The sequence below is a fragment of the Ambystoma mexicanum genome, chromosome 5q (assembly GCF_040938575.1).
Source record: "Ambystoma mexicanum isolate Mex_15411 chromosome 5q, UKY_AmexF1_1, whole genome shotgun sequence".
NCBI lineage: Eukaryota > Metazoa > Chordata > Amphibia > Caudata > Ambystomatidae > Ambystoma > Ambystoma mexicanum.
The window spans coordinates 68,747,246-68,772,575 of NC_090933.1; the positions used below are offsets into that span (position 1 = coordinate 68,747,246).

The window sequence follows — 25,330 nt, forward strand, 5'->3', positions numbered from 1 at the left end:
TACTTACCTGCCAGTTGAACCCCTGATCCTCTTCTGTTTGGGACTACTTTTCCTGTTGGGTGGGGCAGGAGCCACTCCCTAGGTTCAGAACACTGGAACTCTTCTGGAAAGCAGGAACTCTTTTCTTACCTAGGCGTGGCTGTGGAAGGAGACACCTAAGCACTACAGGAGGCTATTTAAACCACACCCGATGGATGAATCTTGCTTTGTGTTATTCTGCATTCTCTGCAGCAGAACGCTCATCGTGTCTTCTGCTTCTGATCCTGGACCTAAGGGAACAAAGGCTTACCATCCTGAAATCCAGTCTTCAGCAGCACCTGTAAAGACAAAGAAAGAACAGGTTAGCACTACGGTCTTCAATGGCAGCGCATCTCTTACCTGGTCCATCGGCTGTCACCAACGCCTCGCGCTGCATTCCGGCATCTGAAAGACAAAGGCTTACCTACTCTTCGCATGCTCCGGAGGTCTTCGCACTGCATTCCGGCATCTGAAAGACAAAAGCTTACCAGCTCTTCGCACGCTCCGGAGGCCTTCGGCGCTGCATCCCGCATCTGAAAGACAAAAGAAGGTGCGTTTAAAGACATTGGGCAACTTTATTACTCACGTGCCATTACTCCTTCCCACGCCGAATCCAGTGGGTATTCCAGCACCCTTCAGCTTCTCTAAAGCTCCGAACTTGTACCTGCAAGATAAAAGGTACAGTTAGTGCGCATCGTGAAGCAGGCTACAAGCGCTTACTTACATGCTTCCAGGCGCTTCTATTCCTCACGCGGGTTCGATCCTCAACTCTCATCAGCCCGCCATCCGCCATCGCCGGAACCCTGCAAAACAAGAGATATCATTACAAAAGACTTTTAAGACATTTGAAGTGCCCAGAACTTACCGTTCGTGCAGTTAACGACGGACAGCAGTCCTCTGAGGTCAAGAGGCCTGCACCCTTATCCAGTGAAGAAACTGGTTACGGCACCCTGCCCCGAGGCAGATGGAGAGCTCAGCGTTCACTTACCTAAGACATCTTACTCTTCGAGTCAGACATACAGTGCACAGAGGTCCAGCCCAAAGAGCCAACCGTGTGTTACACATCACCTTTGAAGATACGGCATTCACCCAGTCAAGACCGGCGCCTCTGCGGGAATCAGGGGAGCGTTACAGAACACAAAGCCTACCGCAAAACTCCCACCCAGGCGCTATGGAAACCTCGGATACCGACCAGCTAGTCCAGTTACTTGGGGAACTAAGAGCAGAAGTGCATGCAGCCCGTCAGGAAACGAATGCTCTAAGAAGGGAACTGATTATTTCCAAGGAGCGAACAGACGATCTCGCTAGACAATTGCTACAGTCACAAGCTGGACAAACTCCGTTACCCGCATCAGGGGCAAATCTTCCTTCAACATCCTCTACGAACCCAGTGCAGATCAACCTACCTGGGAATGTACCTCTGGCTCCGCCCGAACGATTTTCTGGTGACCCAAAGAGGTTTGCAGTATTTATTAATCAGTGCCGGTTGCTTTTCTTATGCCGGCCAGCAGCCTTTCCAACTGATCAAGCTAAGGTAGCTTTCGTGCTTTCGTACCTTAGTGGCAATGCGGCAGACTGTTCGATCCCTCTAGTTAATCAAGATGATCCGGTTCTCCATGATTTTCAAGCTTTTCAGCTCAGTATGGAAAAACTGTTTGCAAGACATTCACAGGGGCAGGCCTTGGACAATGAGCTCCTTTCATTGCGACAGGGTAATCAAGACCTTTTGGCTTATATTGCGTCTTTCAACAGACTGATAGTGGAAACTCGATGGCCTGAGGACAAAAGGATTACGCTGTTTTATAGAGGTCTACGTGGAGAGCTCAAAGATGCGTTAGCCCAAGTAGTGAATCCCCCGCAAGACTGTTCGGACTATATTGACTTAGTCGTTCAAATTGACCACAGACTGCAGAACAGGAAGGCCGATAGTTCCAAGTTTGATGCTCGAGTATTTTCCAAACCACCAACTTCTACCAAAGGAGTAGACTCCGGGGAACCCATGCAAATAGGGGGCCTGAAAGGACCACTAACACAAAAGGAGCGGGAAAGGAGAAAACAGCTGCAATTATGCCTCTATTGCGGAAACTCGGGGCACTTCCTTCGAGACTGTCCGGTGAAACCAGCCAAGAAGGCAGTAGGAGCTGCAGTTACCAGGGTCACAAACTCTGAGCAGGGAAACGACCTCGCCCCACAAGAATAGAGGTCCTCTTGCCGAGCGTTAAAACCAGTTCAGTGACCTCGCATTTCGTGATACCTATGGTCCTCATTAGCCCTGAACATCCGGATCGATTACATGCGATTGAAGCTTACGTCGACAGCGGTGCCATCGGCAATTATGTGGATCATGAAATGGTTTTGAGGATGAATCTGACTCTTTGTCCAAAGGCTGTAAAGGACGTCATTACTACGGTGGATGGTACGGAGATAGCCTCCGGACCAGTAACGCATACCACCCAAGAAGTGACGCTAGTAAGTCAAGATGGACACCATGAGAAGATTGTGTTCGATGTGATCAAGGCCCCTCAGTTCCAGATTATTCTAGGAATTCCTTGGTTAGAGAAGCACAATCCTCAGATCGATTGGCGAGCAAGAACGGTTCAGTTTCCAGAATGTGTCTCTACTTGTCACCCTCGACCTGGTGTTGCACTGGCAGCAATTTCCTCGGAGGCTCCCCAGTTACCTCCTGAATACCTAGAATTCCAAGATGTTTTCCGGAAGGATCAGGCTAACTCTCTACCTCCTCATAGGTCTTATGACTGCCAGATAGACCTGATACCTGGATCTACTCCTCCTTGTAGTAGAATTTATGCCCTCACCGAGCCTGAGAATCTTCACCTCCGACAATACCTGGATCAATACCTAGCGAATGGGTTTATTCGTCCTTCCAAGTCCCCTGCTTCCTCAGCTTTGTTCTTCGTTCCAAAAAAAGAAGGGGACCTTAGAACTTGTATAGATTATCGCGCCCTGAACCAGATCACCGTTAAGAATAGATATCCGTTACCTTTGATCCCTGAACTCCTGGACCAAGTCAGAAAAGCATGCATATATACAAAGCTGGATCTTAGAGGAGCCTACCACTTGGTACGAGTAAAAGAGGGCGATGAATGGAAGACGGTCTTCCGCACCAAGTATGGGCTATTTGAATATCAGGTCATGCCCTTCGGACTTTGCAATGCCCCGGCCGCCTTTCAATATTTTATGAACGATGCCCTCAGAGAGCTCATAGATGTGTGTGTTGTTGTTTACATTGACGACATCCTCGTTTATTCTTCATCGGAAACTGAACATCGGAAACACGTGAAAATGGTCCTCGAGAGATTGCGTCAACACAAAGTTTTCGCTAAGTTGGAAAAATGTGTTTTCAACGTGACTGAAGTTGAATTCTTGGGATTCATATTATCACCTAGCGGAGTGCGTATGGATTCAAAGAAGGTCGATGCAATTCTCAAATGGCCATCGCCATCCTCCGTAAAAGGTGTTCAAAGCATGTTAGGCTTCGCTAACTTTTACCGCAGGTTTATCCCCGAATTCTCTCGAATAGTCCAGCCCATCACCGCCTTGTTAAAGAAAAACAAACGTTTTGAATGGTCTACCGAGGCGGAACAAGCTTTCCAGAATTTGAAGACTAGATTTATGTCTGCACCGATCTTAAAACATCCTCGCCCAGACCCCTACATCGTTGAAACTGATGCTTCGAGCCTTGCCATGGGGGCAGTTCTATCACAAAAGGACCCAGTAACCAATCAGTTGCATCCCGTGGCATTTTGGTCCCGCAAATTCTCGCCTCCTGAAATCAATTACACTATTACTGATAAGGAACTTCTAGCTATCAAGTCCGCCTTTAAGGCTTGGCGGCATTATCTTCTGGGGGCCCGACACACCGTTACTGTGATTACAGATCACCGAAACCTGCAATATTTGAAAACCGCAAAAGCTCAATCCTCTAGGCAACTCCGTTGGGCACTATTCTTTGCCGAGTTTGACTTCATAATTACCTATCGACCTGGTACAAAAAACGGTAAAGCTGATGCCCTTTCTCGGATGGGAGTGGAAGAACATTTGATCAATCCTAAACCTGTACCTATCATTCCCGAACAAAGAATTCTAGGTGTAATCGCCACACAATCCATAGAGGAAGTTAAGGATAAAGCCAGGCTACTGGTAACTCCAGCAGACATACAGAATTGGCATCTGCAGGGAAAGGACTTTACGGTGAAGGACAACCTATTATATTTCCAAGAACGGTTATACCTGCCCAGCACAGATTTACAGAAAAAGGTAATCTCTTGTTATCACGATTCTTTAATGGAAGGACATCCCGGTATGACCAGGACCTTGGAAAAGATCAAGCGCTACTTCTGGTGGCCGTCTTGGAAAAAAGATATCAGAGACTTTATAATGTCCTGTGGAGTATGCGCCCAAAACAAGAGTCAAAAGGAAAAACCAGCCGGCCTCTTATGCCCTATTGACATCCCGCCTCGCCCTTGGCATACGCTTTCTATGGACTTCATCACCGATCTACCTCCATGCTCCGGATACAATACGATCCTAGTAATCGTGGACCTATTCTCCAAGATGGCGCATTTCATTCCACTCAAAGGCTTACCAACAGCAGCAACTCTGGCCTGAGAATTTCTCGAAAACATCGTCCGACTGCACGGTTTTCCTTCAGTTCTAATTTCGGATCGAGGTAGTCAATTTATTTCTCATTTTTGGCGAAGTTGCTGTCGGTCGGCTCAAATTGATGTGAGACTTTCGACCAGCCACCACCCTCAAACCGACGGACAAACCGAGAGGACCAATCAAACTCTGGAACAGTATTTGCGCTGCATGCTACAACAAACTGAAAAAACTTGGAAAGATATCCTTTGGATAGCCGAATATGCCTACAATAACTCTGTCCACTCGGGAACTGGGAAGACCCCGTTTTTTCTTTTATACGGTAGTCACCCTCGAACCTCGGAGTTGGATCCACTCCAAGATCTTGGAACACCAGCAGTAGACCACCTGCATTCTACAATCACCCAGGCCTTTAAGGAAGCCGTTGCTCACCTTCAAAGGGCTAAAGAACAATACAAGAAAGGAGCAGACCAACATCGGAAGGAAGCCCCCCAATATCAAGTAGGAGATCAAGTCTGGTTATCCACCAAATATCTACCTCTAAAAGGACCACGCACATTCAACCCAAGATACCTTGGTCCCTATTCCATCACTACCATAGTAAATCCAGTAGCGGTCAAGTTGGACTTGCCCCCTCACATGAAGATACATCCGGTCTTCCACGTCTCTCTATTAAAACCCGTGCAACCTCAAACCCGACTAACTACATCTCCAAAACCTATTCTAGTTGATGGAGAACTCGAGTTTGAAGTCAAAAGCATCCTGGATTCCAAGATCTCCAAATCTAAACTATTTTACCTGATTGACTGGAAAGGCTACGGTCCCCAAGAAAGATCCTGGGAACCTGCAGAATATGTCCACGCGCCTCGTCTAATCAAAAGATTTCATCGAACATTTCCTAACAAGCCCAAACCCCCGGAGAAGCCCGGTTTGGGAGGGGCCTTGAGGGGGGGTGCTGTCATGGTCTCTGCTTCCAAAAGATCAGGACTTGCCCGACTCCCTTTGAAGCAGACCCATAACCCCGGTTCCGAGTGCCAGCCAGTCCCAATTGGGACCTTTTGGACCCTGTCCTGGCGCCAGTGGCACCAGGCTCATAAAGATGCCCAGTCCCAGCGCTGGAAGCACCGGGCTCATAATGCTTGGGTGGACTTACCTGCAGCAGACCATGCTGCTTACTTACCTGCCAGTTGAACCCCTGACCCTCTTCTGTTTGGGACTACTTTTCCTGTTGGGTGGGGCAGGAGCCACTCCCTAGGTTCAGAACACTGGAATTCTTCTGGAAATCAGGAACTCTTTTCTTACCTAGGCGTGGCTGTGGAAGGAGACACCTAAGCACTACAGGAGGCTATTTAAACCACACTCGATGGATGAATCTTGCTTTGTGTTATTCTGCATTCTCTGCAGCAGAACGCTCATCGTGTCTTCTGCTTCTGATCCTGGGCCTAAGGGAACAAAGGCTTACCATCCTGGAATCCAGTCTTCAGCAGCACCTGTAAAGACAAAGAAAGAACAGGTTAGCACTACGGTCTTCAGTGGCAGCGCATCTCTTACCTGGTTCATCGGCTGTCACCAACGCCTCGCGCTGCATTCCGGCATCTGAAAGACAAAGGCTTACCTACTCTTCGCATGCTCCGGAGGTCTCCGCACTGCATTCCGGCATCTGAAAGACAAAAGCTTACCAGCTCTTCGCACGCTCCGGAGGCCTTCGGCGCTGCATCCCGCATCTGAAAGACAAAAGAAGGTGCGTTTAAAGACATTGGGCAACTTTATTACTCACGTGCCATTACTCCTTCCCACGCCGAATCCAGTGGGTATTCCAGCACCCTTCAGCTTCTCTAAAGCTCCGAACTTGTACCTGCAAGATAAAAGGGACAGTTAGTGCGCATCGTGAAGCAGGCTACAAGCGCTTACTTACGTGCTTCCAGGCGCTTCTATTCCTCACGCGGGTTCGATCCTCAACTCTCATCAGCCCGCCATCCGCCATCGCCGGAACCCTGCAAAACAAGAGATATCATTACAAAAGACTTTTAAGACATTTGAAGTGCCCAGAACTTACCGTTCGTGCAGTTAACGACGGACAGCAGTCCTCTGAGGTCAAGAGGCCTGCACCCTTATCCAGTGAAGAAACTGGTTACGGCACCCTGCCCCGAGGCAGATGGAGAGCTCGGCGTTCACTTACCTAAGGCATCTTACTCTTCGAGTCAGACATACAGTGCACAGAGGTCCAGCCCAAAGAGCCAACCGTGTGTTACACATCACCTTTGAAGATACGGCATTCACCCAGTCAAGACCGGCGCCTCTGCGGGAATCAGGTGAGCGTTACATCACCTAATTCCAGGCAAAAGACTAAGGTCCGGTTTCAGGCATGATATTATGACATGACGAAACAAGAATGAAGGAAATATAGGAAGTGGAGATTGAAACAAGCTCCAAGATTGTGGTTTGGGCAATGAGAAACAGGAAGTGGAAGCACTTCTGGGTTAAGGAGCCAAAACCAGGGTTTTAAGGCAGACAAGATGGTGGTTACGTGCTTGGCAACCTCATTGTTTAGCTTTGATTGCTTTGGCACTGTTGTTTTTGGAAACTTCCCCATCTGCTCCCAAGCTTAATTAATTGCTCATTCCCATGTCACCCTCTCTTCATGCCCTCTCCTCAGGTCTCCATCCACTCTTGCGCATCCCCTTACTCCTTTTAAATATCCTTGGTCCATTGGCTTCACCTTTCATTAAGCCTTCCCGCAACAATTTTGCTCAGTGTGCTGTGATGAATCTGTCATCAATGAGTCATCATGGTTTCCCCAGCAGTGACCTCTGCCCATGTGGCCAGGGGACAGCAGCCGCTACCTGATCCTGACCCTGGGGGTGGCTATAGGAGGAAGGATCACATGGTAGGAGACAACTACTGGTGAGATGTCATGACTTCATTGGATGTAACACATTCCCCCCCTTTCCCATGAGAAAGACCCTCTAATACCAGAGTTCTTCATGGCCTATTGTCACTCTGCTCAGGCCCCTACCGTTCACCCAAACACCCAGAGGTCACACAACAATGTGCCTTTATGTGAAATCTATGTGAAAAAAATGTAAGAGTTAAAAGACCAAAGACAATCATGGACTTCAACTTCCATAACCACCCAGGTACTGAGACGAGGAGGAGGACAAGGGAGTTTATGAAAAGTGACAGAAGCTCGAAGTACAAAATGCAGACTAGTTGTTTTCCAAGTCTTCAGTGCGGGGGACATTTAAAGATGGCAACTACACTACTGAATCGAGCAGTGCAGAAGAAGACATTGCCACCCAGGCTAAGGCTCACCAAGGCAAGGCTTACAGGTCTGGCAGAATGGAGAAGGATGCAGGGACAGAAGGAGAAATGCAGTGTGTGAGCAAGAAGGGCTGTGGGGACGCTGGGAGCTGCACAGGAGCTCCTGGAGACTGGGCCGCTCGACGAGACAGCGTTCTCCAGCCCAGACCGAAAAGGGAGGCTTCTGTGTTACAGCAGAGCCGCGAAGGACACTGTAAGAACGTCTGCACACTCCAAACTGGAAAGCAGGTGAAGGAACCACACAGCAGTGTCATGAGCAGCATCAAGGATTCTGGAAAGAACCAGTGAGTCTGCCCAAAGCAGCTGGGAACCCTGGAGAGTTCCAATAAGCATGCCAGCAAGTGATTGAATGGTACGAGATTGCTGATGCAGAAAATACACAAGGATTGTTTGAATGCAGTCAAGGCAAAGTACAAATTCAACACCAAATAAGAAGACGGTTAGAATGTAGACACAACAAAATATAAAGGCAACCCCCAACCAAGATACATGAGATGCCAATGTGGGAAGAAGTTTGAGTAAATGTTACCATACACATATATACCAAGCACCTCACAGTACATGCTGTTGTGGTGTAACCAAAGAACTATGAAACGCATAAGAAGGCAGCTGACATTGTATCAAGATTCCTGGCAGAGGAGTATACCAGGTGATCTGCAAAGTGATAAGAGATTCTACACAAAAACGATTACAGAACTTTTTGCTTGAACAAGAACTTTGTGAGTCCAGTGAAGAGACAAAGGAACTGTTAGCTAAAGAGACAGTTTTGCCATCCTGTTTAAGAATCCAGGGGAAGGGGACCAACCTCTGGATCAAAGGGTTTTTACCTTACGGAACATTTTTGTTGGGAGTTATTTTTAAACTTTTGGTTTTGAACACTTATGCCAACATCAAATTAAAGACACTTACTTGCACCCTTTGTTGTTTTGTTTATAGTGTGAGGGTCAGGATAGGACATTTTGGACACAATGATAGCTTTTCAGATACATACTGGCACAGACAGCTCCTTAGTTTTTGGTTTCTAGGTAGGGAAGTTTCTCTTTAGATTAGGGCCAAAGAGGTATTTTCCCAGCCAATTTTTATTTTATTAAAAATGTCTTTAACCAGGAATATGACAACTTTACTTTGTGTCCGGCTTTCATTTCTGACCCCTCATATATGGTGTCATTATGGGATTAGTCTCATTTGACAAAATAAGGAACTGAGCTTTCGATCCATCAATTTGCCACTGAACATTCTATCGGATTTGACTTATGCAGTAGCAAAGGGGAAATGATTCAACCAGGGAACCGAGTTTTGATAACTACAGACTTAGTCCTCATTCTCCCCCCTGAAACCTACATTAGACTTGCCTCTAAGTCGGGTTTAGCCTGGAGGTATGGCCTAGACGTATTAGCAGGTGTCATATACCCACACTACAGGGGAAGACGTAAATATACTAATGCAAAATAACAGCAAAGAAGCCTATCAAGTTAAGGCAGGGGATAGAAATGTAAGGGATTGGAGAAGGCTCTGTTCCTTAAACACCAGGATGTTAGACCTCTAGTGAAACCAAAAGAGGAACCAAGGGTTTTGGGGAGGCAGACAGAGCTTCATGTTACACAGAGGCAGCTTCACCTCCTATGGCAGAGGAGGAGCCCAAAGTCAAACCCATTTAGCATTTGCCTAAAGGAATGATCCCTTGCATGCCAAGCCTTTTCTTCAGGTATTACCTGAGGAGGTGGGAAGGAAGAAGGGTGGACCATTGTTATTCTTGAAGACTGGGCTTTTGTATAGGGGGATAATGGACCTATGTTGTGGTACCCAAAAGCCATAAGAAAATTGTGCTGGAGCTTGCCCATTCCCACCTGACAGGAGGACATCTTTGGACAGCCAGAACCCAGGCATAGACCCAGAACCGGTTCTACTGGCCCGGGATATATGCAGATGTAAAGAGCTGTGTTGTCACTTGTTCACTATGTCAGAAAACCAGTACCCAAAAGCCTTCTCGAGCTCCCTTGCAGCCATTACCCATCAGACATACCTTTTTCACACATTGGTATGGATATAGTTGGACACCTAGAACCATAAAAGTTGGGAAACCGATACATACTGGGGATATTAGACTATGCAACTCGTTACCCTGAAGCCTTTACGGAACAACACGATGCAACAGATTCTCAAGCATTTAATTCAATTTGTTCTAGAGTTGTGTTTCCAAAGGAGATCTTAACAGATCAAGGATCTACCTTTATGAGTAAACACATGTCAGAGGTAAAGGAAATACTGCGTACTTCTATATACCACCCTCAAACTGATGGTTTAGTCCAGGCTTGTCCAACCTTTCTGAATGTGGGGCCGAAGCATTAACTTTTTGTCACCCAGTGGGCCGGCGAGCCAAAAGTCAACAATCTCACCCAAAGCAGTATATTAAAAAGCGATATTGTGTGACCTTTGACCAGAGGCGTTGCTAGGGGGGGCTAAGGGGGCTATAGCCCCTGGTCTTTTGGTTGTAGCCCCGGATAGAATCTCAGGAGCTGCAGCCAAAAGGCTAGCTGGCCCCCAGTCCCGACAGTTCTGACATCAGCGTAGCCCCGGCTCTTTTCCAGACCTAGCAACACCCCTGCCTTTGACACAATAGCATCACAGGCAGTGATAGCCATGCAGTCCCAAAGATAGCTTTTGGTGTCATAGGCAGTGATCAAAGGTTAGTTGCTTGTGATTTCTTTCAGTGTCTATGTGTTAATATTTTTCTGAAATAGTGGGGGCGACCGAATGTAGCAAGGGAGCTATAAGGTTCTAGGGAGGGTTTCCCCCCCCAAGAATTTTTTTTTTCAAATATGAGTTTGAAATGGTGCATTTTACAGCAGAAAAGGTGACCAAAAAGCCATAAGTTTACAATCATTTCTAAAGGGGAACATGAAAATTCCATGTCACCAACAGCAGAAAAGAACATTTTACAACACAACACATTTTAATGATCAATGTGTCCACAGTGTAAGATAGCACTGTCACTAATGTAACACAATGCCATGCTGGTTGTACCCAAAATATGCCTCTGTGGCAACATGTCTATGCTGGCTGTTCCCAATTTAGGCCAGCATTGTCCTGTACAAAGCATGATTGATGCTGCCTGAGCATGTGCAGTGTGCCCAATACATATGGTAGCTTATCTCTGTAATACACATTACTTCTGTGGTGATGAAAGAAGCATAATTCAATTCAACAGATAAAATGTGGGAAAGCGATCACCCAAAGGTGAACCTAATTGAAGAAACGCAATGTGAGCACAATCTTAAAGTATGCAACCTAGGAGGCCTAGTGCAGACTTTACCTTTTCTTTCACCAATAAATCGGGGGCAGAGCGCAAACGCAGTCCCCCACTACCAGAAATGATGCAGTTGTGTATCCCGCATTTGGGAACATAGCAGGGGTCAGCAAATCCGATGTGCAATGGGTAAGCCTCACCCTGGGAGATCTGCCCTTGAGATCAGATTCTCCACTGCCAGCTAAGTATGAGTTGCATGCAAGAGGGCAGGGGTTGGGTCAGTTCTGGGAAGCCCCGCTAAGCGAGGGTGAGAAGGCAGGCCCTGACCCAGCCCCAACCTCCCACCCTCCGGAAGCTCTGAGCATCTGCAGAGCTGCCTGTCCCGTGTGTAGGGGGAAGCTCCAGCAGGCAGAGCCCAGCAGAAGAGCAGATTGTAGCGCAGTTCCTTTCTCCCATCAGGCCCTGCTCGAGCCATCCTGCTATTTATACAAATCTCGGGCCGAGCAGGCCTGTTGCAGTCTGCCCACTGGCCTGTCGGCCCCACACGGGCCCATGGCCCTTCTGAGCGGAGTTGCTCAGCGCTGGCCCCATTGACACCATCATAATCATCCTGGACCTCGACGCTCCACCACCCCTGAATCTCAGCATCTGAATGCTGAAGCTTTGACATCTTTGCCGTAACCATATGCCGTGTTGTTTCAGCCGAGCCTGCACAGCGCCAAAGGCAAGTATTCCCTTGTCCGGGCCCAGAGGTCACTGAGTCTTCCAGTGCCATCCACTTGGCACGGCCTACTGTTCCCAGCGTTTTCTACCCGCAAATCAGCACCACTGCCAAACGGAACTGCATCATTGGGGCTCATCGCTGCTGCTCTCCGACTTGACCCCAGCCCAGCGCAAAGGCACCCATGCTTCTGGTCCGATGCTGAAAAACCTGGCACTGCTGAGATCCGCAAGACAAGAACTAAGTTTTTTTGGGAACATAGTACTATTGTTTTTGTGTTGCAACTGTATCAGCTCACACCTCTCCTGAAGGGTATAGGCTGCCCTCAGACTGTGCTACCAAAAGAGTGAAAATAAGTTATACCTGTTGGGCTTGCCTGTTTCACTTTTATGATTGGGATCACTGCTGCATGGGCATTAAGCGCGTTATAAATAACCTATCATATCAGATCATATCATAGATCACAGATGAAAATCATAAGCAACTTCCAGAAACCTTGGCAGGTGGTCCACTGAGGCCCATTTGCAGGTTGCAGTGTGTTATTGGGGCACTACTAGGGTAACATATTGTGCTGTACATGTGGTATCCGCCATGCTTTGATACCCCACTGGCCACATCTATAATGTCCAATGTACTTGGTATAATGCATGGACATTTTCATCAATCTGCACTGTGCTTAGAGGTAAACGTAACTGAGCTCCCGCTGTTCTTCTTTGTCTCGAGACGAGGAAAAAAAGCACTGCAAAGGTTAAGTTTCTCAGCTGATAAAGGTTCATCTTCGGTGACATTCACAATTCAAAAGAACAATTTTTGGGGCAGACAGGCTGTGTCCCCGCAACCCCTGCTAAACATATGTCCAGAGATGACAAACCTTGAAAGTAACTCCGCACAATGGCCCTCTGAGCAGCGGCCCACGGCTAATCAGGGGTTCAGGAATCCGCTGTGCTGCCCACGCCGAGAGGAACTCCTGCACAGCACCCCTCGGAGCACCATGCAAGAGAGGAACGGGCATGTCTGGGCCAGAGCCCGTTCCTCTCTTTCATGGTGAGTCCTACTTGCCTGAAATGAGATATTTAAATGCAAAGTAATTGCTACTATATTAATCCCATTGTTCATAGTTTGTGGGAGTACTGGGCAATTGTATGGACCCGCGCTCACTGAAAATGAATGGTATTCCCGAGGTAACCCTCCCTATGCCGCAATACAAATTAGTCTCTCCTTCCTCCATCATCAAGTCCCAAGATCTTCTTGACGAATTTATTTATTTATGCAATGTTTGTCGGATATCCGACAAAGATTGCAGAAATAAATAAATTAACGCTTCGTGGCTGAGGACTGTAACTACCTCTGTTGACCCCATGGTGTCACCAGAGGAAGTTACAGTTTTGCGCACAGGCACATTTAAAAAAAAAAAACACGTTTTTTATTTATTTATTTTTTTACTCAGGCCGGCTTGGTGGGCCGCATGTTTGACAACCTTGGTTTAGTCGAACGATTCAACAAGACTTTGAAGCATATTTTTAAAAACTGGTTGAGGTTGATGGAAAGAATTGAGATGTTATGACACATTGGGTCCTTTTCGCCATTAGTAAAAAACCACAATCCTCAATTGCATTTTTCCCATTTGAACTTTAATTGGGAGAGAACCATGAGATGTCTTAGATATTTTGCATGAAACCTGGGAGGAACGAGAGAAAGCTACTTTACCGCTATTCCAAACTGCCCAGAGATTAAAAGAGTACATGGCGGCAGTTAGATCCATTGGGGAGGAAGGAAAGCTTAGGCGCAAAGCACATGTCTTGGAAGCAAGGCAACGCAGCACAACACAGGTTCAAACGCCGATCCTGTGCTTAGAAACCACTCGCTGGTATTTAAGCGCATTATAAAAGAAGAATTACAATTATAGTGCAGACTAACATGATTAAGACCCAAGAACAACAGAAGGGCTATCATGATAGAAGATCTGTATTAAGATCCTTTTCTATTGGACAAAAAGTCCAAGTTCTCCTCTTCTGAAAAACAGAATGCTCTCTAAATGGCATAGTCCCTATGAGATAATAGATCAGACAGGGCCTTATGATTATTGAGTCTTGAAACTAGACAGAAAAATCTAGACTTACATTTATCACGTGAATCTTCTCAAGGAATGACAGAAAATCCCATTGAAGACACTACCATGGTATTAACCAGCTTGTTATCTAATGAAACCAGCACAAATACTCTGATTCCCTCTGACTTGGCTCAGAATCAAAAGGAGGGCCTAACAGACCTCTAAACATGTGAGAGTAAAAGGGATATATATATATATATATTGTAATACTTGTATGTATCAAGTTTTCTTGATTTTACAAGGATTAGTTTGTCTTTTTCTGTATTCAAACTTCTATTATTTAATTTCGCTGTTGTTGAGTTCTGATTGTTCTGTCGAAGTGGCGCTGTTGGAATTTGCCTTGCTGCATTGTATAAAAGCGGCTTGCAGGATCTTCACTGTAGCAATTGACCAAGATGTTTTTTGCCCGCTCATCAATCTTTGCCACCATACCTCTTCTTCGCTCACAATGTAGGTCTCTGAGATCGGGCGTAGGTATGTTTGTCGACTCTGTAGAGTAGCCGGGCAAGCCAGTAGCAGGTGTCGCACTGTCTCCGTCTGGTCAGTTTTGCATAGCCGACATGTTTTGCTGCTTGATTGGCCTCTTACGTGTAGGATTTCGTTTGTGAGCAGCAGGTTCAGGCGAGCAGTTAGGAAGGTGTGTCTCATCGGCTTATTTGGAAATCTTGGTAGCAGCTGCATAGTTTCGTTTAGTTTCATTGAGAAGGGTGGGAGGTGGGGCAAAAGCTTTTTTGCATTGGCTTTTTCTTGGGTAGCGATCCAGTCCGATTCTGCCAGTTTCCTTTTTATTTTGGTGGGATTCTGGATCAAATCTTCTTCCGTGCATGCAATATGCTCGAGCTGGGTTCTTTACTGTGTTGCCCAGTTAGTTATAATGTTGCACCTTCCTTCTTTGATTTCCGTGTCTATCAGTTTGTAAAGAGGGAGTGCGTCTGGGAGAATAAGGATATACTGCTGAATTCCACCGTCGCTTTTAAGGAGGTGAGGCATAGTTCTCTTCTGATAGATGCTGTCTGAGTTGATTTTGGCAGGTTCAGTGCTGATTTCCAGATAAAACCCTCAATTTTTTGCCAGATGTTGACTGGAATTGTTGGCATGGCGTCGGCGGCGTAAGTTAGTGCGGGGACCACTTTGGCTTTGTAGAACTTATGCATTGGTATCGGCGAGAAGCGGCCGTATCTTTTGTCTAGGACTCTGGCCTGTGTTGTCCGGGAGCAAACCTTTCTCCAGAGTTCCTTTTGCATGCTCTTCTCTGAGATTGTACTGTCAATCATTGCTCCCAGGTATCTGATGTTTGTGCCAGTTTCAACTTCGACTTTTTCTAAGTTCCAATGGAAGGTTTTGGATCTTCTCGAGTTCCGTTCCAGGATGAGGACCTTTGTTTTTTCTTTGTTTATTAGCAGGTTTGCCTGTTCAATGTACTCTGAGAGGCTGTTCAGCTGCCTTTTTGTAGTCCTACCTCAGTTCGGTCCAGCAGAGTTATGTTATCAGCATATAGCAGTCGTTGTACTGGCTCACCACCAATTTTTGGGGGGAAAGCTCTGACGGCTTGGCCTGAGTCTTTCAAGTCACCGATAAACGCTGTGAATAGAGCAGGGGCCAGAGGGCAGCCTTGTTTCACTCCTCTGCTCGTTGGTATTTCTGCCGACAGTAGACCGTTGTTGTTCAGGTTTACCCTCATTGTTGTGTCCTTGTGTAGAGCTTTTATCGGAGCAAGGATTTTTTCCGGGCATCTCCAAGCTTTGAGCTTTGCCCACAGTTTCTCTCTGTCCACTAAGTCAAAGGCTTGCGTTAGATCTATGAATGCAAGAAATATTCTGGATGTTCCTTCGAGTGCTTTGCTCTCGAGTATACTGAGCAACATGATGTTGACTGTTGTTGTGGAGGTTTTTTTTAATCCGGCTTGGGAGGGATCCGCACATGATGCTGTCCTTGCCGAGTCTTGAAATCTTTTTAACTTTAACATCCCGTAGATTTTTCCGATCATGACCAAAAGGGCAATTGGTCTGTAGATGCATGGGTCTGACCTGTAGCCTTTTTTGTAGATTGGGACGACTGTCGCTGTTGTCCAGGATCTCGGGATTGTTCTCAAGTTTGTGCAGTTACTGAAGACCCTGCTGATAAATGGTAGCAGTTGTTTGGAACATTTTTGAGGTCTATGTTTGTGATGCCATCGGGTCCTGGGGCTCTGGAGGTTTTCAGTTTTTGTATGATTTCTAAGATGTCCTCTTTGTCAGAGACGTCTGTCCATGGTGATTATTGGTCATCTCTTGGAGGGTTTCCAGATTTGACTGGCTCTTGAAATAGGGATTCAAAGTGTTCCTGCCATTTCTCTTCACTGACGTTGTTTGTTGGAGAACTGTAGTTTGCGACTCCCGTCAGTTTCATCAGCTTCCAGAATTCTCTTGCGTTTTTTCCAGCTCCGTTTTTCAACATTTCCTCGGTCGTTTTGGTACAATGTTGCATGGTGGCTTTTTATCCACAATTTGTATTTCTTTGTTTCTGCAGCAAGTTCTTTTTGCAGAACTTCTGAGTTGGAGTTTTTCGCAAGCCTTTTGACACCACCTGTTTGTCGTACTGATGGGTTTTTTCCAGCCCCAGCGGACAGTTTCTTCTAGTTGTTACTTTATAGGTGCTCAAGAGCGGTTGATAATCAACACTTAGTCTGATGCATTCATATTTTGACGATAGTTGGTCTATTGTTTCACCCGGCAACCTGAGTCAATTGCCTTGGGTGTTGCTTTCGACATCTAGGGGCATTGAGATTTTGTGCACGCCAGGAGATTTCCATGTGGCTAGCAGGAGCTTGTGATCACTTGCGGCGGTCCGGATCACTTCGAAAGATGTCATCGCCTTCTGCATTTCTTCGGATGCAAAAATGTAGTTGATTGTTCCCTTTTGCTTTATTCTTTCTTGGAATTCTCTTTGGGTTTGGGAAGGTTTGGGCCATGTTGTAAAAACCTTGTGTGACCATTAGTTTGTTCCATTGCTCGCCCCTCTCCTCTGCTGGTCCTTTTCAGGTGGTCTTTTGAGCAGACGCGGTTTTCTCCTGGCATTTGGCATTGAGGTCTCCACATATAATAATGTGTTTGATGTGTTTTTCGACGTAGATGTTGTCGATCTCTTTTTCAATGGTCTTAAGGAACTTTGCGTCCGAGATTGCTTGTGGATTCCAGTAGACCACTATGATGGTGATTTGGGTCTTCTGGTTTTTCTGTTTTTTCGCCTCGTATTTTGTCCAATTCAAGATGGTCACTAGGTGATGTTTCGAGGTTGCAGTTTCGGAAGTGCTGATTCCACTCCCTGATCGAACTGCCAGTAAAATGCCCGACGAGGGGCGACCTAGCCGGCTCTTCACCGCCGGTGCTATTATGATCTGAAAGCCGTCCAGAGATGGCTTTTCGGTGAGCCAGGTTTCCTGTAGGGCTAGTACGTCGAACTTGCCTAAATCGACTCCGGCTGTTCTCGTGAGATGTTGAAACCTGCATGTGTTCCATGAGCCTATTTTTAAGTCGATCTCTGTGGTTTCTGTCGGTTCCTCTGTGGTCTTCTTGCTGGGCCCACCTTCGTGGACTGCGGATTGCTATTTCTTTGTTGTTTTTGAGAGTGCTTTAGGCAGCCAGGCCCAGAGTTGTTTCATTTGTCCAGGTTTGTCCATGTTTACCGGCGGCAATTTTTTGCTGGCTGAGTTCAATTCCGGGTCCCTAGTTCCTACTGGGGTTTTGTTTTCTTGGGGGGCTGAGGGGCTTTGCGGGCGTCTGGCAGAAGTCATCTGCTTTGGTTCTTCTCCCTTTGTCATGTATGTGGGTCCCTGTGTTGATCGCATTTGTTTTGGGGCTCTTTGTCTCAGCGTGGTGTTATAGATTTCTTCCTGCTCAGAATTCAGCCGCCGGTTGTTTGTGTATTGTCTCTCCATTCTCGGTATGTTCTGTGGTCTATCCGGAGATTTTCTTGTTTTTTCTCACTTCCGTTCTTCATGGTCACTGCTGTTAGACCAATTTGTCAGCAGGAAGCCTCAGTGATGCAGCTCGTACTGGGCTTCTTTGATGGAGAAGCTGGGAGCAGAAGATCTTACATGCACAAAGGATTTTGCTTTGTCGTTTTTGTGGTATGGCTCAACCAAGGTGAGGTCATCCGATCTCAAGACTTAACGCTTTGATCTTTCTGAAAATGTGCAGTATCGTTCCTCTGTTCAGCGTGATGTATTCCTTGTTCCACAATGTTTGTTTCATTTTGAATGTCATCACAGAGAGGTTTTTTCTGTTTTTTAGTTTGTGTGGAGGTGTTGGTTTTACTCTTGCTATATATCCTGTTGTTTTGTCATGATCAGTGGTGCGTTTGCTTTTCTCCTGAACTCTCAAGTGTGAGTTTGTGATGGTTTCATTGGGGATCGTGAGATCCTTTCCTGCGTTGATTCTCTTTTTCCTCGGGCACTTTGCAATTGGTTGGTTGAGTGTGCTGTGTTGTGAGGAAGGTTTTCTTTCAGACGTCTTGGTCCCGTTATTTTTGATTTGTGGTTGCTCCCGCTTCTTGCTGTGCGCTCGCTCGTGGGGGGCGTGCTTCTTTTCTCATGTTTTGAGTCCGTCTGCTTTTCCGACTCCGAATCTGGATGTTGAGTGATGTTCATCGTGGCGTCATCCATTAAGAAGTCTTCAACTGTGATTGGTGATCTTGGTGTTTGCTGATTCTTAGGAGTGTAGGTGGAATTCTCTTTTGTCTTTGTTGGACCGGTTGAGCATGTGAATATGAGGTCCTGGGAGTCGTTATTGGCTTGAGTTGTGGAGCTACTTTGGTCTGCGGTCGGTCTTTTGAGTGAACTTGAAGGTGCGTTGAGTTTTAGAACTTTTTGGTTATTGGATGATCCTTTTTTGGTTGGCTGGGGTTCTTTTTTGGGTGGTGATTTTGCAGAGCCCTTTGCCAGGGTGCCCAGTGTTGCCTTCGGCCGTGTTGACGTCGAGTTGAAGATGAAGGGTTCTGGGGTGGTAATCGGTCGGCCCATGGCTCTTCCCGGAATGCTGTTAAATAAGGTGAAGTTGCTGCCCAGGCTCAGTATTGGTTTAGAAGAGGAGATTTCGGCCGCTGGTGCTGTTCGGCTGGACTCCAGCGTTTGTGTTTCTACGTTTTTTGTCTGCTTGACTGTAGCGATTTGGATCCCAGGATTTAATGGGTCGATGGGGTTCCTCTTGGTGTGGCTCTCGCCTAATTCTGTGTTCTTGGTCGGGGGCAATTTTTCCATGGCTGTTACATATCCCTCCAGGAATATCAATTTAGTATGCGTCATGTCAAGTAGAGTTGTATGGTCTTTTAAGGTTTCGCTCAGTGATTCGTACAGTTTGCAGAAGGGTGCAAGGGCAATGGTTATGGCCGACATGATCATTAGCATGTCTGGTTTTTTGCTGGGCGTTTCTTTTTGGGTGAATGCGGTGGCCTTGCTACATTTTCTGGGTTTGACAGGCGTGTAGAGGAGGGAGTCTTGGGTCATTGTTGAGAAAGTGGTTGGTTATTCAGACAGCAGCTTTTGTTGGTCTTCGCATGGGGACTTTTCCCCCTGCTTGGGGGTTGATGATGATGGCAGGGTAGTTGGGGTGGTAAATGGTTGAGTCAGCCCAGGGCTTCTGATTTCAGAGAAGGGCGGTGGTAGGTCAGTGGCCGTGCAAGTTTGTGCGTGCTGGATCGGGGCTTCTGAATTGCTGAATCCGGGTTATCCCCCTTACTTGCTGCCGAGTTAGCTTCAAAAGCTTTGCTTGGCTCTGTTGTTTTTACTTCCACGCCAGTGTTCCCCGTCATCGGGGCTGTTTGCGACCTGGATTCATTGTTGGTTCCAATTTTCCTCACTTTGGAGACCGGGGCTAAATCCTGCCTCCAGGATTTCAGCGTCAGAGATCTCTTCTGCAGGGTCATGTTTTCTTTTGCCTAAGCGTTTGAAGAAGTTTTTTAGGGAGTTTCCCTGGGTGCTCTTGGCAGTTGTTTTTTTCAAGTTTTCTCTTTGCAATGTTTTTTTCTGTTTTTTACACCTCTACAACCGCAACCTGTTGCAAGGTGAGTTTGGAGGGCGGGGAGAGGGTTTGTTGTGGTGTCCGTTCTCCAGCCGGCTCCCGGTGTGCATCTTGAGTCTCGCGCTGCCAGTCCCCCCTTGGCTGTCCCGCAGGCCCTGCCTCGTCTAGCTCCCCCGCCATCAGCCCTCCGGCCGGCAGAGGGGGAGTCCGGGGTGTAGCAGGCGCAGTGGCCGAGTTAGCTCTTTGGGGGGGTGAGTGTTCTTGAGCTGGGGGCCCCGATTTTAACCACGAAGGCAGTTCTGCTGCCGTGGAGGCCATGGAGGCCTTTAGGCTCGCCAGACGTGCTGATGGTTTTGGTCTGGTAGTGAGTTTGTTGCCTTGTAAGCCGGCGTTTGGTTTGGAGTGAGGCGGCGGGCGTGTCCCTGGATCGTCCAGGTCCTTCAACGCTCGCTGCTCTTCCACTGTAGTTGGGGCCGATAGAAGGCATAGTCTGCCGAGTGCGGAGCACATGTCAAATCTCTCAGAGTGTTGGTAAGTTTGGAGCTTCTCAGGCATCTTTTTTCACCCTCATCTTCCAATGCCTGGTTTTGCTGATGGTGATTGGCCTCCGGGGGGGAGCAGGTGTTTCCATCTCCTGACTCTCCGGGCCTTGCAGTGACTGCAAGGACTGCGACTCCCTCAGCGACTGGCTCCACGGCGTTCCGCAGCGTTGATGGGGTATATGCAGGTCCACCCACACAGTGAAAACAGTAGAAAGACTGTAAGGCTGAATCTCAGAGCAGGCTTGAGGGTTGACTGCAAGGACTGCAACTCCCTCACATCTCTACCCCCCTCTCCTCGTACTCCCCCAGGAAAAGTGGTAAATCTACCCGACACAAGAGAAAATATAACTGAAGAAAAAAATAGAAAATATGTTAAGCGCTGATATTATCAAGCCCTCTTAAAGCCCATGGTCATCTCCGAACGGGTTAGTCGGCAAGCCAGATCAATCGTGGAGGTTCTGCATTGATTTCAGGAATGTGAACATAGTCTCCCAATTTAATGGCTACCTCATGCCCAGAATTATCTTATTGATCGATTGGGGTCTGCCATTTTCCTCTTCACAACTGATCTGATGAAGGGGTACTGGCAAGTACCTGTTAATCCAGCAGACACACGAAACAGCTTTTCTACTCCAGTTGGGCTTTTCCAATTCAATGTATTGCCTTTTGGTTTAAATGGGGAACCAACTACCTTTCATAGGTTAATGGATCAAATCCTCCGGCCCTATGCCTCTTTCTGTTGAGCACACATTGATAATATCATCATCCACAGTGAGTATTAGAAGGAGCAGTAGGATGTTACAGACGTTTTATCCCTAATTTCTCATCTATGATGTCTTTTCTTATGGATAAACTCAAAAACGCGGAGCCCCGGAAAGTTAAATGGCGTAACAAAGATCAATTAATAATAATAATTGGCACCTATATAGTGCTACGAACCCTCAGGTATCTGAGCGCTGCTTATTATTACCCACGGTGTGTGGTGCTCATTGCCGGGATTCGAACCTGCGTTAGCAGACTCGGCACGGATGTCAAAGCGAGCGCTCTACTCGCTGTGCCACTTGACCGGCTACAAAACTCAGACACATTTTGTATAGCAAGCCTGTGTTGAAGGTGGAAGATTTCAACCGGAATTCTTCCTACAAACACGCTTCACATATTGGCCTAGGTGCAGTTCTTTCACAAGATCATGATGGTATAGAGCATCCCATCCTCTCTTGAACTGGAAGCCGTGGCCATAACATACCTCAAATACCATCTGACAGGCAGGAAATTCAAATTTACAAAGTGTTGGTGGGCATCACAATAATTGATACTTAAATAACGGAAATGTTCATTGTCATTTATTCTTACGGAAATATTTTGACCTGGAGCTACCAGTCTGTAAAAGATCCTATGGCATCCGGATCTCGCTAAACAGATAAGAAGAAAAAGTAAGGTGTAAAAACCCTACTTAAGACTGGTGCTCTCAGTTGACCCTTGGCAGGGTTACACAATTCGATTCAACTCTTTCTTGAAGTGCTTATATCATCAAAAATTGCAAAAAAGCGGTACATAATTTTCCAAAAGAAATTTTTAATTCACATTTCTAGGTTTCATGTCTCTTCTAATGAGGCAACTCGAAAAAAATAGGTTGCTTTATCAAAAAAGCACATATGCCAATGCATTTCGGTCTGAGACCATCTTCAAGGCCGTACTTAAGTGAATTCAACTGTTACAGTGTAAACATCAATTATATATCCATGAAAACATAAATGCAAATAATTGTTGAAAATAGATTCAAAGCACATACCCCAGGAGGATCCGAATCAATGGAGAAAATGGGAGAGATATAAAAGAAAGTATGTCAAAATCGCCATACCACTCTATGTGTTAAATTATGTCGCACCCTTATATTCAGAACTCTGTACCTGCTTAGTTCGAGTGGTCCTCTCCTGTGTATACTCTTGATATAAACTCCAATGTTCCTGTTGAACAACAGTTGGGGAATATTTAAGTACTTCTGTCTCTAGAACGGGTAGCACCATTGTGTGCAACATAATCCCAGAACTCTTACCTGCATTTGTGGTATTCGCGTGCAGGACTGATCGCGTTCGCCGGGAAAGCGAAAGTGAAATGCGCGCGAGCACCAGCGCTTACTTAAATCAGCATGGGAATGTGGGCGGGGCGTCGGGCAGCAGTGCGTGCGCCACTGTACGTACGCCTCGGGCCCCACCGCCCTGCGGTGTCGCAGGGGGGCGGGATTGTTGCCATGGCAATCCATATAAATGCGTGTCATAAGCTCCAGTGATGAGCTATGCAATAGGTGAGAATGTGCATCTGTGTCTGCACGGGGGTAGCACCTGCTATAGTAAGAGTAGTCTCAATTACTTACAATATGGTTTTCGTTACGTAAATCACCCAGCTAACAATAATAACAGTGTCCACTGCAATCGGAAGTCTGATTTGGAGGAGAAAATCGCGCATATGATCATCAAGAAAACAACATCAACAAATTAGAATGAGCAATCCGTACATGTAGTTAGATTATATAAAGAGAATGAAAAAACTCATGTCTTATGCATGTTCGCAACAGTATTGAACTAAAGTATACCACGTCTCAAAGGAAAAACCTCATTGAAGGAAAAAAACACATTAAAGCAAACCATGTGATTTTGGCTATGTTAGAGGAAACACATATAATTGATCTCTTCATTTATTCCCTTTGGAGTAAGAGAACTTAGTCTGTCAATCCAAAATGTTTCACGTTTATCAATTCTTTTTTGTAGATCTTCATGTTTCTCCCTTCTCTGGACTCTTTCCAAAATTACAAATTTAATTTGGGCCAAGTTATGTTGTTTATTCTGCCAGTGTCTTGCCACCGCGGAGCTTGCAGTCTTGTTCCTGATGCAAGACCTATGTTCATTCCACCTGATTTTCACCGTGCGTTGTGTTTGGCCAACATACTACAAACCACATGGGCATTTAATCCCATAAATGATTCCTGCTGTATCACATGTGGCATAGCATTTAAGTTAGATTTTTTCTCCGGTGTAGGGATGATTTATTGTTTGTCCTTTCATAATATAACCACAGTTGCTGCAGTTCAAGCACGGAAATGTGCCTATGCGGTCTGTGCTTCTCTTCTTGTGGGGTGGGGGGGTCTGGTATGAATTAGTCTGTCTTTCAGGTTGGAACTTCTTTGGTAGGCAAATGTAGGAGTTTCCTTACATAGGTGTTGTACCCTTTTGTCACATGTTACAGTGTTACAGTGTTCCAATTTTTCTTTATTATTGCCTTGATTCGATTGCTTTGGCGTGAGTACTTGGACACTAAAACTAATGGAGGTAAGGTATCCTGTTTAGTTACTCTAGGTTTAAGTAGTTCTTCTCTATCTTGTGTGGCTGTGCGTGTTTCTGCCGATGTGATTTCTTCTTCTGAATAACCTTGTGCAAGAAATGTGTTGCCCATTTCTTTTACTGCTGCTTCATATTCGCTCTGGTTGCTGGCAATCCTTTTTACTCTGAGCATTTGGCTATAGGGTAAATTTCTGATCAAGCTTGGTTGATGGAAACTCAGTCTTTGCAACAGACTAGTTCTGTCTGTACTTTTCTGATATATCGTTGTCTGGTATCCTGTTTCTGTGACATTTATCTCCACATCTAGAAAATCGCATTTCACTTTCGCTTTCCCGGCGAACGCGATCGGTCCTGCACGTGAGTACCACAAATGCAGGTAAGAGGTCTGGGATTATGTTGCAATGGTGCTACCCGTTCTAGAGACAGAAGTACTTACATATTCCCCAACTGTTGTTCAACAGGAACATTGGAGTTTATATCCAAGAGTATACACAGGAGAGGACCACTCGAACTAAGCAGGTACAGAGTTCTGAATATAAGGGTGCCACATAATTTAACACAGAGTGGTATGGCGATTTTGACATGCTTTCTTTTATATCTCCCCCATTTTCTCCATTGATTCGGATCCTCCTGGGGTATGTGCTTTGAATCTATTTTCAACAATTATTTGCATTTATGTTTTCATGGATATATAATTGATGTTCACACTGTAACAGTTGATTTCACTTAAGTACGGCCCTGAAGATGGTCTCGGACCGAAATGCATTGGCATATGTGCTTTTTTGATAAAAACAACCTATTTATTTCGAGTTGCCTCATTAGAAGTGAATTAATTAAGAGACATGAAACCTAGAAATGTGAATGAAACATTTCTTTTGAAAAAATAATGTACCACCTTTTTGCAATTGTTGATGATATAAGCACTTCAAGAAAGAGTTGAATCGAATTGTGTAACCCTGCCAAGGGTCAACTGAAAGCACCAGTCTTAAGTAGGGCATTTACACCTTACTTTTTCTTCTTATAGGAAATTCAAATTTGTCACAGACCAGGCCCCATTAACATGGATGAGCCTCTGCAAAGACACTAATGCAAAAGTCATGCGCTGGTTCTTAGATTTACAGCCCTATTGTTTTACTGTGGAGCCCAGGAAAGGGAAGGAACAGGGTAATGTGGAGTTCCTTTCCCGTTTTCCAATAAGTGCTAAGAGAACCAGCGACATTAGGGGAAGGGTATTTAATGATTCCAATCGAGTCATCACGGATTCCCTGTTGGTGACCTCCTCCCATGTGGCCAAGCGACAGCAGTCGCTGCCTGATCCTGACCCTGGGGGCGGTTAGGTGAGGGAGGATGTCATGGGAGGAGACAACTACCATGTGATGTCATGACTTCATTGGATGAAACAAATTACCCCCCCTTT

The 25,330-nt window shown here is 46.1% G+C and overlaps 1 protein-coding gene and 1 non-coding gene across 3 annotated transcripts in view; both read right to left on the bottom strand.

The window, feature by feature from the left end:
- The window catches only part of LOC138497215 (uncharacterized), a 1,137,079-nt gene that overhangs the window by 290,923 nt on the left and 820,826 nt on the right, over positions 1-25,330 (bottom strand). The gene's annotated exons all lie outside the window — the stretch shown is intronic.
- Positions 11,294-11,455, bottom strand: LOC138498968 (U1 spliceosomal RNA). The gene has a single exon (XR_011279055.1). It is a non-coding gene; the product is annotated as a U1 spliceosomal RNA (small nuclear RNA).